The sequence below is a fragment of the Hydractinia symbiolongicarpus genome, chromosome 3 (assembly GCF_029227915.1).
Source record: "Hydractinia symbiolongicarpus strain clone_291-10 chromosome 3, HSymV2.1, whole genome shotgun sequence".
In the NCBI taxonomy this organism is placed as follows: Eukaryota; Metazoa; Cnidaria; class Hydrozoa; order Anthoathecata; family Hydractiniidae; genus Hydractinia; species Hydractinia symbiolongicarpus.
Window position 1 is genome coordinate 20,106,222 of NC_079877.1, and position 13,968 is coordinate 20,120,189.

A 13,968-nucleotide genomic window follows, 5' to 3' on the forward strand; every position below is an offset into this window, starting at 1 on the left:
TTTTATACTTGTAACGTTTTTTGTAGGTGTGGGAGCTGTCCTAGCACACACCTCTACCGCGCTTGTGATAGCTGCCCTAGCTCTAACCTCTACCGCACTTGTGCTGAACAGTATGAAAGAAGAAGAGTGCGAGAGGTATATCAACGATAAATTAGAGAGAATTGACGGTCTATAAGAAATGGTGCGCAAAAACTAAATAAAATAAATGCGAGAAATCTGCGATGACTGTCAAAGAACTCTAGATACCTACGATAGATGTGGTAGATGTCAAAGACGTCTGCGCGTGGGAGAGAAGGTGCTTTGTTGGTATTGCTACCAAGACTACGTCACTTACAATGGTGGCCACTGCCCTTGTGAGACTTTTTTTGTCCATGAGGCAAAGCAGGTTAGACCCAAAAATAAATGTTTGATGGTGAAACAGTAAAGGAGTAAAGGTGGTTGTGTTCACATAAACAAATGGACATACTGCGACAAGAAGCTAAAGCCTTAGGTCTCAAAGGGTACTCTACATTGAAGCGAATAGACCTTGTCGAAGCCATACCCAAAGTCAAGTATAAGGATGCTTCGACACAAACGGACGGACCGTACTGCGAGCCTTGTGCTAAAATTGCATGGGAGAAAAATCTTGAACAATATTTAAGGGGATCTCGCTAAAAAACAGCGACGTGTCGTACATGATGGCGACTTGCTCATAGATCAAGATACGGGAGAAGTGATCGAAATTGTCTAGTATGTTGACTAACATATTAGACTCTGTAAGCAGGTGGAGACTCTAAGTATCGCTGACATACTGCGCAGATTGAAGTTTTTTCATAAGCTCCTCTTTGGCCTCCTCACGCCCCTTTGCGAGAAGCTGCTGTCGCTCCCGATCATTGATGGAATCTACGATCTTTCTCGTTCGTTGTCGGACCTGCTCCTTCAGCAACATGTAGCGTTGCTTCTCCTGGATGATTAGGCTGAAATCATAATCACTAATCACACCGTTCTCCACAGCCTTTGAGATGAGGTCGACAACGGAGTTCAACTTAGTCTCTGCTAAGAGTCTGATGCCCTCATGCTTCTTTGACTTAACGTCTAGCTTCTTCTCCGCATTCCGTAAACCTGCCTGCCCTAGTCCTACAGCGATCGTGATACCACCCATCGCCACAGCTAGTGGTACACCTATTCCGAACAGCATACTACCAATCCCAACACCTGAAGTTATAATACTTACAGCTAGCAATCCATGATCAGTGAATCTAACCCACGTACCATGCATCTTGAACTTTTTGGCGAGTTTGTCACGCTTTTTGATCTCACCACGCAAGTACTGTTCCACCTCCTCGATCTTTTTTAGTCTGTAGACCTGACTTTCTTCAGGCTCCTGCTCAGGCGCACTTGCCGGCAAAGTTGGATAAAGCTTCATTGTATCAGCCATCATTTATTCTATGAGTAAATGCATCGTAATTCCGACGAACGAAACATTTTTTTCATGATGATGCTCGTCCGTCAGCATGAACTGCAGTCTGTCTGTTGAGCCTTTCAAAGGAAGGTAGATTAGAGTTTCAAAACTCCATGTAAGCATGTCTCCCCATGCGTTTAACTCTTTGATGGGAAGCAAAGCAAGAATTTTTGATTTCTTCCCATCCAGTAGGCAATCGTCTTCATCCAGCTGAGGGCAAACGAGTCTTAATCTTTGGTACACGTCAGTTTTGTAGTAGCTGTCATAGTCGCTTTTGGTAAAATACTTTTTTGCAGGGTCGTAGGGTAGCCCCATAAGCTCCTGCAGTTTTCGATGGATTACCACAGTATACCCGTCACTAACACTAAGTCTGCAGAGTCCATTTTTTAATACAAACAATTTGATCTTGTCCCCTGCCTGACTATTGACGATGGTTGCCAAATCCTCTTTCCTGTATAGACCGTTCATAATTTCAATTCTAGTTTCTGTCTGATCAGGCCCTGTCCTACGAATAACAAAATCATTGTCGCTGTAAAGGTTCAGCCATGCGGGCCTGATACTTATTGATTTCAGGGCAATTCTCGTGTCCTGCCCTAGGTAATCGTCAAAAATCGTAGGCTTCTCTATATCCGTGACATACAGCTGTCTCGTGTTTCTTTAAAGAAACATGAACATTTATAGCTATAACCACAAAGCAAAATACAAGTCCAATAGAGGCGAATGGCCTCTCGGTGTAATTAATCTAGAGCATCAAGACCTCTACGTTTCTACAGAATCGCACATTCCCGTGACCTTCTCGATGTTCACAAAATACCCCATAAAAGTCCCCACTAACCTGTTGAACGACCCCGTAAGTGTAAATTGGACCGGTCAAGCCCTTGGCTACTGGAATATACAAGTTAATTTCGCCTGTCATTGCGCTAGCACCGCCTTGGGTATATCCGCCAAACACTTGAATGGCTCCGTGCCCCTTTTCAACAGTATCTTTAAATTCCACATCTATTACCACATGCGGCGTATCCTAGCGAGAATGAAGGTACCCATGCCATACGATGACGGCTTTTCTCAATATGAGAACCCCTACTCTACATCTGGATATGCCCAGATTTGTCGTGAATATGGTGCCGACCCAAATGCCCAATACAAGTTTAAGGCTCTCATGTCGTCGCTCACAAATAGTAGATGGTGGCCGCAAGTAGATGGTGATTGGGCCAAGTTTATCATGCCTACGGGCCAAGGCCTGACATCGGAAGGTCTGAAGAAGCTTAGCGAGAGTATTCGTGTTTACGTGATTTTACTACTAGGGTCCCAAGCTGATGCCAAGGCATCCCTTATAGGTTCGGATGCTGACAATTTCACAGCGAGACAGATGCTACTACAGAAATTCGGAGCTATGGTACAACGTGAGGAAAACGTAGGTCATGATATCACCGAGTTTCAAAAGGTGCTTCAATATACCAGGACCCCAGTGAATTTTGCCGTGATGCACCACGTGTACATGCTACCATCCGATATGAACCTGCGTATTGGTAAAATTGTGGGGTATAACAACAACATCTTAATTGCGCCGGCGAGTGCGATGATTGGTATAAGGCTAGACCTAAACAACAAACCCACACAGCTTCGGGGTTTAAAACGAGTCAGACCTGGGCAAGAAATATCGAGGGGTGCCCTAAAACCGGGGTCTGAAAAGATACCTCAGTCAGGTCTAGGAGATGGAAACCCTCACGAGGACACCAAGGCCACCTTGGTTATTGCGGGAGTATTATCGATCCTAATGTACATTTGGTTGAAGAAATCGGATGAAGGCGGGTATAATCATAAGGATCTAGGGTATAGAATGGATAGCCATAGACGATTCCCTTGATAACATTTTGCTCGCTATCAAGATCTTTGATGTCAACCAATGCCCTGTCATCGATTTGAATGTTGAACATGTCGCCAATTTTCTTTAGGTCTGCTAGATCCGAGAGCCTTAGGTCCTTATCCTTGATAATCTCGTAGCAGAGCATGCCCCACTTGTTCACCTCAGCGGAAACAATATGCAAACCCCTGCGATCCTCGATATCGTATTCGAGCACTTCATCCTCCTCCTCACATGCAATTGTCTCCCATGGTTTTTCGCCCGAGGCTACTCTGTCTAAAAGCTCATCATCATCTGGATATACAAACCCCTCGTAGTATGGTCCATTTCTAAATCTAAAATTTTCCAAACACTGTGAACAATAACCGGTAGTGGAACCTGCATTGATACAGCATCGCAGAACCGGTACCGTCACATCGTAACACTTTGTAAATTGCTGACTCTGTACGTAATTTTGCATTTTTCTTTAACGCTTAATTATATATTGAAATATTTTGAAACGGTCAAGCAGCGTCAGGTTTTTTTTGTGGTTTTTGTAATCTATCAAGACGGGTTACAAAAAAAAATCCTAGATCTCGGCAAGCTCCATCAATCTCTGATGTGTATAATTACGACCTAATCGAAAGTGCCTTGGACGGGATTTATTTCGATGCATCCACGCTCTCGGAGCCAGTTGTAATGTACAATGGCATTTGGAGTTTCTGCAAGAACGACGATTTGACCGTTGGGGTGATCTGTTAACTTGTTGCAAATCTTTTGCGCTACATAGCCTTGTTGCCCACATATAGCGACATGCGGATATTCATCGTTGTTATTCTTTTGGATTATAACCATTCCTTTATCCTTTCTAGGGTCTTCAAGGTGAGGAACGGTTCGCTTATGTAGTTCTTCAATTTCTTGCTCTTGTACGGCTATCATTCCCTCGAGGTCGTCAACATCTTCCTCTAGGGTAAGAATTTGACGATCTTTGTCCTCCAAATCGTCGTTGAGCAGAGCCAGGGCTATATCTTTTTCTTCGAGGTCATCTTCAAGCAACGCCAGGGCTTGACGCTGCTCTTCGAAGGTCTTAAGCTGTAGTTGCTCACGGATTTTTGGGAACATTGTGTTGCAGCAAAATTTCCTGAACCTTCTCGCTTTGGGTTGGTGGCTTCCAAACACCAGCTCGTACATACCCTCCTCATTGATGTAGAGGTCGTATTTTTGAGAGTCAGATGGCCATTTCACAGGTTCCCCCGTAACGGGGGAACCGCTTAGTTGCCACTTGTGAGTGCAATTTTCCCGACTACAGTGGTTGCAGATGGTATCAGATGTGTCTTTTTTGTACTCCAGTGCGCCTTGTACTACTTCTTTAGCACGAGTTCAAGGGTGACCGTTGATGGTTACGGTATGTAACTTGGTATTGTTAAATTCAACTGCTACAAGACAAGACATTTTATCTTACAGTTTTGGAATTCCCGGGATCATGTTGCATGGACGGTGCTCTTGATTTTGAATGTGCTAGTTAATGTGAACCTGTGGCTCACATTAATACTTACCTCGTCCCCAGGGCACCATCTAATAGGACGAAGCCGTCGTGCTATCTATAAGTGCCCGCAGTCTACCTCGAATATTGGGGTCTCTTGTATTGCTTTCCATTCACTTGAGTCCCTCGAGAGAGATGAAGATATCGTGGGGATTGCCGTTGTTATTCCTGAGCTGCTTGCGGTTTTGTTTAAAACGGGCTGGAAGGGATCTGAAAAGACGATTTATCTCAATATTTTTCATTTTGTAGTTTTGGAATAATTCCAAACAGGTTGCTTGGGACAGAACTCAAAAAAATTCTGGGGTGCTCCAGTCTTACGTACAGGCAAGCGTGCTTGGACTTTTTGAGCTGAGCCTTGATGTTTTCCCAGTCGCTGATCATGTTTTTTTCCTCGTCGATCAATTTCATGTCTGATCGTTCGTGGGGGTACCACATGAACAACTGCTTTTTTTGCCTTCGAAGGTTCTTCGGGATGGCCGTGTAGCTTTGAGTGAGTAGCCAGAGACTGTGTTTGCGATGTCTACCACTGATGGCAAGCTCAAGCAAGGGCTGTCGCTTTTTATCGAGATCCTCGTTGGATATCATCTCGTCAACGATAAACAACGTCTCTTCGCCCGCCAGCAATGACGACAGTTTTTGGATCCATTCGAACAGCTGCTCCTTGGGCTCCACCAGAAACACGTAGTCATCCCTCCACAGCGAGGATCTCTCTTAATAGGTCTTGTTCCAGCGGAGGGTAGGGCAGAGAATGACAATGTTGTCGAAATGCTGCCTATACTCGTTCTCAATCAAATCCAGGACACGCTGCGTCTTGCCACAGCTTGTCGGTCCAGTAAAGATTGCTGTATGCAGGTCTTTGACAATGTCCATTTTATTCAAAGCCGGCTTTTTCGCAGTTATTTCGGAGGCATTAGGGAACGTTTATACCACTTTTGTTTTATCGCGTAATCGTCGAATAATATCGCTCCTGTTATATATCCAGTGAGCTTTAAGCCGTCCTCCATGTCCATTTTGGCCCCCAAGAAAATACACAAAACATGAGGTCAGACTGAATGTTTAAGAAAAATCATGAGAATGTCAGGAAAGTTTAGCAAGTCAAGCGGGTGCCACAAAATGTAGCACAGTATAGCATACAAAATATTGATAAAATTTAATGCAGAGATAATATGACAGCATCATGATCAGAATAATACAATGATACAACATTGGAAATGGGATTATCAAAATGATTGTTCAATACATATACATGGTCAATGATGCCACCTGATATATGAGTTGGTTCCTGTGCAAGTTGAGTGTACCCAAATTGCTGAATTACATAACTAGATTAGAGATGGGAGTGTCTAAATAATTAATGTTAAAGTCACTAAGAATGATATGAGGTGACCTGGACTGAATCAAATAGGAGAGTAATTCAGTAAATTCATTCATGGAAGTTCTATGGCTTCTGTATACGAGTAGTATTGCTATTGTGTCAGAACAATATTTAACACAAACAAAAGATATAGCATCAAAATGTTGAACTGTACGCAGTGTGACATTATTGTCTATCATAGTAAGAATGCTTTTGAACTTAACTTGGTTATTGTTGAAGATTAGCTGATAATACGGAAACAACGTCTCAAGATCATGTGTGTCATAGCTAATAGGTAATTGAGTTTCAGTTAAACATATTATGTTAGATTGCCTTAAAAGTGAGTGATTTGCCAAATCAGTTGCATGTTTCACAAATGATCTGATATTTATTAGGGTTATGAAAGGAGGTAGAATCTGATTTTGTACAACAGTAGCTCTCAATCTATCATATTCTGAGGAAACATTCAAATTACATGTGATGGCTTCTGGAGTTACTTCACCAGATATGTAAAGATTTTCAATACTTCGTACCCGACTCAAATCTACATAAATTTGACCATGACTGAACTGTCGTTGTCTTTGGAGTTCGAAAGATATTACCGCATTAGGAATTGTCAGACCTTGCACTTTGTGAACTGTGCACGCCCAGGCTAACATTAATGGAAACTGCAATCGCGAGATTGATGGGGAAGATGTACTTTTACTTAGAGGTATACTGGCTTCAATCATTTTGATAGGAACAACTGAACTATCATATGCATATTTATCAGCTTTCGTGCCTTGATCCCGGCACCAGCATCAGAAAATTTAATGTAAATAGTTTTAGGTTGACAGTTTGTATCATATTTTATGCTGAAAACAACACCTAATTGACCATTTATTAAACGATCTTCGATATCTATATTGACGGTCAACATCACTTTGGCATCTTTTTTAATAATCAAAGTTTTTGCAAGGCCACCTGTTTGGCTCTGGTTCAAGTCTGAAATACTATCTAATTTGTTTTGGGAGACACCTGCAGGACTTTTATCTAAAGCTTGAATTTTGATTAGTGGATGTGATAGTTGATTTAGTTTCGAAGTATTCAATTTATCTTTTAAAGCATTTTCTGCATAAATGAATACTGTGTCAATTGGAAGTTTATGTAAATCAGTATGTCGACTTTTTAAGTAAAACTAAATCATCTTCGGTAATTCTTCCAAGTCTAACATTGTTGAGCAACGTCACAAAACGATTGTCACCTTGTTGACGCATAGTTTCAGTCAATTCACAAAAGGAAAATTGTTTCCAAGGATGACAAAGGTTTAGCAAATCATTTTTAAAAGGACTGAATACAGTAGACTGACGAATAGGTGGAAGCTGGTACAAATCGCCAACAACTATAATTGATAATCCTGCAAATAATTTGTAAAGTGCTACACCAAATATATCACACAAAAGTTTGTGAATATGATAGAGACGGTTATTGGAAACCATTGATATTTCATCAATAATAATGATAGATAGTTCTGAATATTTTTCCCTGAATTTACACCTCAACTTATCACTGAGTCTTATTTATATCCGGAGATATGGCTTGAAAAGGAATTCCAAGTGCTGTATTAATGGTTGTTCCATCAATATTGATAGCAGCTATACTAGTTGGAGCAATTTTCAAAACCTTGATCTTGTCAGGTGATTTATTGTGGAAACTGAGACATTTCGAGAGAGATGTATAAATAGTATTGATCAAATACGACTTGCCAACACCAGCACCACCAGTTATAAATAACCTTAATGGTTCAAGTGGCTGTTTGATTTTTTTGCAAATAGCAAATTTAATATAAGTGTTACCCCAGTCATATACGTTTTCAAAAATTTGTCGTTGTTGGTTATTCAAAGAACAAACCATATTACTTATTTCAGCATCAGATTTAAACATCGGTGATGCTTGACTAACACTATCAAAAAGAACAGGTTGATGATCATCAGGTTCATCATTATCACTTTCTGGTTCAACATCAGATAAACAATTTTGTTCCGACATTATACTCAAACGAGCAAAGGCAGCATCCAACTTCTCAGCATGAGGTTCAAAGTTTAGCCGGTTTAAGGTTACAATATCCATCACCCCTTTCAATTGAAGCTTTGCACAATAACTGTTATCTGAAAGGAGATCAATTTCCTTACGAAATGGATAAGATAAAAATAGTAAATAGTGTGCATACTTTTCTGGATGCAACTCTTTCTTAGGTATATGATATCGCAAAACTTGTTGCACACGGCGACACTTCAATCTTTCAAATGAATTCATAAGTGGTAATGTCTTAGGATAACCGTGGGTATGATGGTTGATGGCACTTACATCATCAGTTAGTAATTCTGGTGGTGAGTCATTATTGTCAACACAATAATTAACATAATAATATGAAGCGAATATTGCAAGACATATATTGTCAACAACAGCATAACAGCCCTTCTTAAAATTTTGATTAGGTCGGTCTACATACCTATCAACAATATTACGTTTAAATATATCTGTGCTATCAGGATCAAGTTCTTCAATTTGTTCTAGTGACTTACACATCCGTACACGTTCTGAGGGTATATTAGTATTAATGTACATTACTTTAGGGAAACACTTGCGAAGCCATAGTTCTGGTAAGCTATAGTATACAGCTTCTTGTACAGACACCTGTCGAGATGTAGCAAACGCTGAAGCAACCTTATACATAGACTCTCTTGCTCCTAAATTCATTGAATTGCACTCTTTTGCAGCCTGTCTTAGAGCTTGTGATGATTCACTTTCTGACTTTTAGAAATATGCAGTCATGTAGCAGGCAGCTTTGTAATAATTGAATACTGGTTGAATATCCATGTTCGCTCTCCAAGCTTCAAGTATGACAGGGTTGTAATTATTGATAAAACACGAGTCAGGGTTTCTTTGATAATGTATTTCAAAATCAGAAGTAGCTGAAATTAGACAAAGCTTCATAGTACTCAGTAGAACTCAATTCAAGAAGTGTCAAGATATCAGAAATTGTTTTACCAGTCATATAGGTGGATTTACTGGGGTCTAAGTATTCGTCAATAAACAATTTTACTTTCGAAAGAATAGCATTTCTGTGTGTGATTATCTTGCTTTTTTCTTCAGGAGCAATATCATTTTCTAGTGGCTGTGCTATAATAGTTTTTTCGGTAAAAAAACGACCATAGTTATAACGACACTTGGTATTCCTATATTTTTGGCAAGAGCGGGTATGCTTGTGCAACTGGTAAGTTTTTACCAAATCATGCAAGGCTTTATTTTCACACTCAGCTGGAATTTGAGCCTTAATTACAGAGTCAATAAAAATTGTGTACTCTGGTATTGTTTCTTTAGTCAATTGTGGTGGATTCAAGGTCCAAATAAGGGAATGTGTATGTGCAACTCCGCGGAACTGAAACTCCACTCTTATTGCATAATTTGTTATCTTTCCAATAGTATCACAGCCTAATAGCACTTCAGCAAACAAATTTTCAACCCTATATTGAATATGTCTAGCTACTACTACTGGATTGCTGTTAAGTATTTCACACCTCCATGTATGACAAATTTTGAATTTCGTCCTCAGACAAAGATTTATTTTGTAACTGCTATAATAGCAACAAGCTCATCCCAATGAAGATCGGCAGCTGAAAGAGTTAAAAAAATGTGGGGCATCCAAGTTGTCTTATCATAGCGAGTGCTTCTAATTGGAATCGCTTCCAATATGCTGGACTTCCCTTGATAGTATTCATAAACATAAACCCAGAATCAGAAGCAATCAACGACTTAACCGTCGAGCTACGACTAGCAGATAACATTCCTGCAGTCACATTACCGAGTGTTTTCTTTAAAGCAATATTTATCTGGCTTGACAAACTCAGCTGCTGTAAAACAAACTGGGCAAAAAATATATAATCTGAATTTGAGGCAAAATGTTGCTTGTAGTTGAGCAATCGTTGATTAAAATACTTTGATGGAGATAATTTTACTTGTCTTTCAACTTGGTAACCAAAGCAACCATTGGGTAACAGATTAGGAAAAGCTAATTCCTCACAAAACTTATCTAGTAAAATGCTTGTTAGGGTTTTACCTTCACCAGGTGCTAATTCAAGTAGATCACTATTCATTTCAGACGGCATAACAAAAACTTCCGATGCACCTTGCCCTAAATTATTTACATGACTTTCAGATTCGGAATCGCTAGAGTCTTCTTCTGTTTCTAAATTAATAACGATTTCCTCTTCATGGTCAAGGTTTAATAACTCTAATGGGACATTGTCCAGGTTAATGCTAATATCTTTGTACAAGTTATTATTCAATTTTAAAAATAACAATGCATGTTCAATATTTGCTGGGGAAACTGATTCAAAATAAACATGACCATTGAAAATCTTTTTCTTTTTCAACTTTACGAGGAGTAAACCAGAAGTGTCCGGCGGACATGGCAATGAATTAAATGTCTCACTTACTGAAACGGGAATATTGCAAATTGCCCCTTTGCGCTTAGGCATTTGGCCTTTCGACATTATGACAACCTTTTTGAAAAGTAACCGCCTTGATATCAGGGCAGTCTCTAGTCTATTTAGTCTTGATATCTCAATAGGAATATCAAAAATGACAGTATAGTCATGCATACTATTTCGGACATGTAGAAAAGGAAGTTAAGATTGAGAGAGTCGCTATACTAGTACACGCTCGATCATCGTGTTTGGGGTTCACGATTTAAAACGTCCCCCACTTTTCTACCGCAAAATAAATGCGCAACAAAAGTAACCTCGGAGCCCGTATCGCAGGCGTAACATTCTTTGTACGTGCGTTTTACATCACACGCGTTACTTGATTTACACGTGCGAATCATCGCACACCTACTCAAATATTCCTGAAAAAGACTGAGAGTCTGTCTCGTGACAGCAAAAACATTCTACACTTCAGAGGGCATCCTCTCACATTTAGGAGTAGGAGCAACAAGGTTTCCAATATTATGTTCGTCTACGTCTTGAAAAGTCGGAACTAGCTCATCATTCGCTGTTCTTTCCGGCTCGAATTGAAATCCTAGAACCTGCGAATTATTTTCATTCATTGCTATCTTCATGAAGAACTTTTTTAAACAAAGGAAAAAAATTATAAATAAACATTTAGTCGTTCGCCTAATAAGAAGCCAGGTAACTACGTCACAAGCAAAAATGTGCTGAATAATGAATTGACCCAGTCCTTTTGCCGCGTTCGAAAGTTCGTGAAGATGGTAGGCTAGTGCAGCAAGATTAAAACAAACAAACGATGGTGCTAAGTATTGGATAAATCTTTGTTGTTTAAGAGTGCAATCTTCGTTATTTTTGATACTTAATAAAACAAAAGAAAAGATATTGTTTTTTAATCGGACAGTACCTTTAAAAGATCAATTTCATTCTTGCAAATATTTTTTAGAAAGAATTAAATCAAGTGCAGGAAAAATTAAATTTTAATTTACCCAGCAAACCAGCTGTACAGCTACAATACCCAGCTAAGATTTTACCACCTGGCATTCCACCATGGTCTTTTTCAATGATACACCAAACTTCATACTGTTTTGAATTAACTCTTGCGATGGTAGACACTTCGTTTTAATGATACAATATTTGCACTCTGGTTGCAGCATGTTGATAAATATCTCACCAACAAACCCATTGGAATAATATCTGTAAGCCTTTTCTTCTTTGTATTCACACTCTAACCTTTGCCACAAATTATCTCGTGAAATGACATTTAGGAAATACCTAGATATGTCCATGAAATATAACTTTGGCCAATAAGCTAATCCTTCATTTTCTCCCACCCAGCCCAGTTTTATTGTCAAGGGATCTTCCAAAGAGAGAGACTGAAACTTTTCTGTATACTCTTTCAGTAACAAACGTTCCCGATGTTCCACTTCAGAATTAACAGGGACACCTTCCTCGTAAGCAGAAAATGCCCTGAAAGACGAGAAATAAAAAGTGTAGTCATAAAAAGCTAGCACAAGAAAAGAAACGAGAATATAGCTAGCTAGCTTGTAAGTACCGCATACCTTGCTACCAAAGTATCGAATGAACCATTTAAAGGTTTCTTTCTAATAGCCAAGTACTGTTTAAGTGCATTCGGACTATATCATTTAAAATCGTCCAATGATTTGATCTCAAGCTCAAGTAAATTACTTTTTTTTGACATTTTAAACATTCACTTTCGTTTGTTAACATATAGCAATTTAAAGTTTTACTCGAAATTTTTTTCCCGGTATTTTTTGTGGTGTATTTTGCAGAACGATTTTTCATTTCGAAAAAGGTGTTATACACAATCAAAGAAATCAAAGAAATTTTATCCACTTTGCCTGTCACAGAGACACGGAACTGGCGTGCTATTATATAGACCATTCGATAAGGCCCGTGGAAAAATCCACTTAGGCAGAAGGACAATGGAAAAGTAGGTTGTTTTAGATTTTTTGCTGACGTCAGCAGTGCAATTACAAAACTTTTGGCGAAATTTAGTTTATTCGTTGCCTGTACTGTGCAGAGGTTAAAACGCTGACTAAGAAAATGTATATCATCATGTCTTTTTGATAAGCGGCTAATGAGATATAAGGGTTTTAAAATTTTGCTGACGTCAGCAATGGCCAGCCAAACCCCCTAAAAATTTTTTTTAGAAATTTGTATACCTGCTGCCTTCATCGAATAGGTCTTGGAATACTGATCAAGAAAATGTAGAGGATCATATACTTTTGACAAACGGTTGCAGAGATATTAGGGTTTAAAGGTTTTTTGATGACGCCATTAACCTGTCCATTCCAAAACGGTTTTAGGGACCCAGGTTTGGGAAAATTTCCAAATTGTTCCTAGGTGGTTCCTAGTTACCCACGCGGTGAGAAGTCATTGACGTCACCACCTCGTTTCCAAGTTATTTGGACTCAAAGTTTTAACTGCACTGTAACGGCTTCATTAATTTAATATAGGATATTGACGTTAAAGTAGTGCTATTGACGGCGCGCCGTAACGTCGGAAAATTTAAAATATTAGACATGCGTTTTTCGGTTACTTCAAAGATAATTTAGGAGGTCTAATCACGCCCTGGAATTGGACTGCTTAGAACCTCCTTGATCATTAAAAAAAGGTCTTTTTGGCTTTCCAATAAATAAATTCTCCGACTTCTTGGAAGTGTAAATACAACCAAACCACTTTCCAACAATTTCTTCCTTATTTGTAAGGGTTTTCCAGCACGCTTCCATAGAAGGCAGACATGGATTTGGTTGTTGCGCCAATTCTTCTTCTTCTTCGTCTAAAGTAAAGTGGATAGAATAAATTTTTAACATCTTTGCGGCATATCATTCCCTTCAACTATAAGTATTAAAGGTACCTTCTTCTTCCTCTTCTTCTTCCTCTTCTTCTTCTTCTTCCTCTTCTTCATCTTGAAATTCCTCTGAACCATAGTCAGGGACAGTAGTCTCCTCCTCCTCCTTTTCTGCGACCTTTTTCTCCACCTTCTTTCTTCATCTCCTTCCCTTCGGTTTGCTTTCTTTTCCCCTCCGTTCTTGCTTTTTTCGCTCCATCTCCTCTAGAAATTCCTTTTGCGTAATCACCTAAATTGTTAAAAGTAAATGTTTTTACAAGGCCACGTCTTTCTTTTTTTAGATATAAAATATTAAGCAACGTAGGGAAGTAGAAGGTGAGTGACACCAAAGTAAAATAAAGCAACAACAAATTTAACTTTCCTCTGACGTCTAATTTTCGTCTTTTAGGTTGTTCTTTGTTTTTTGGTGGCTTTACCTTATCAAG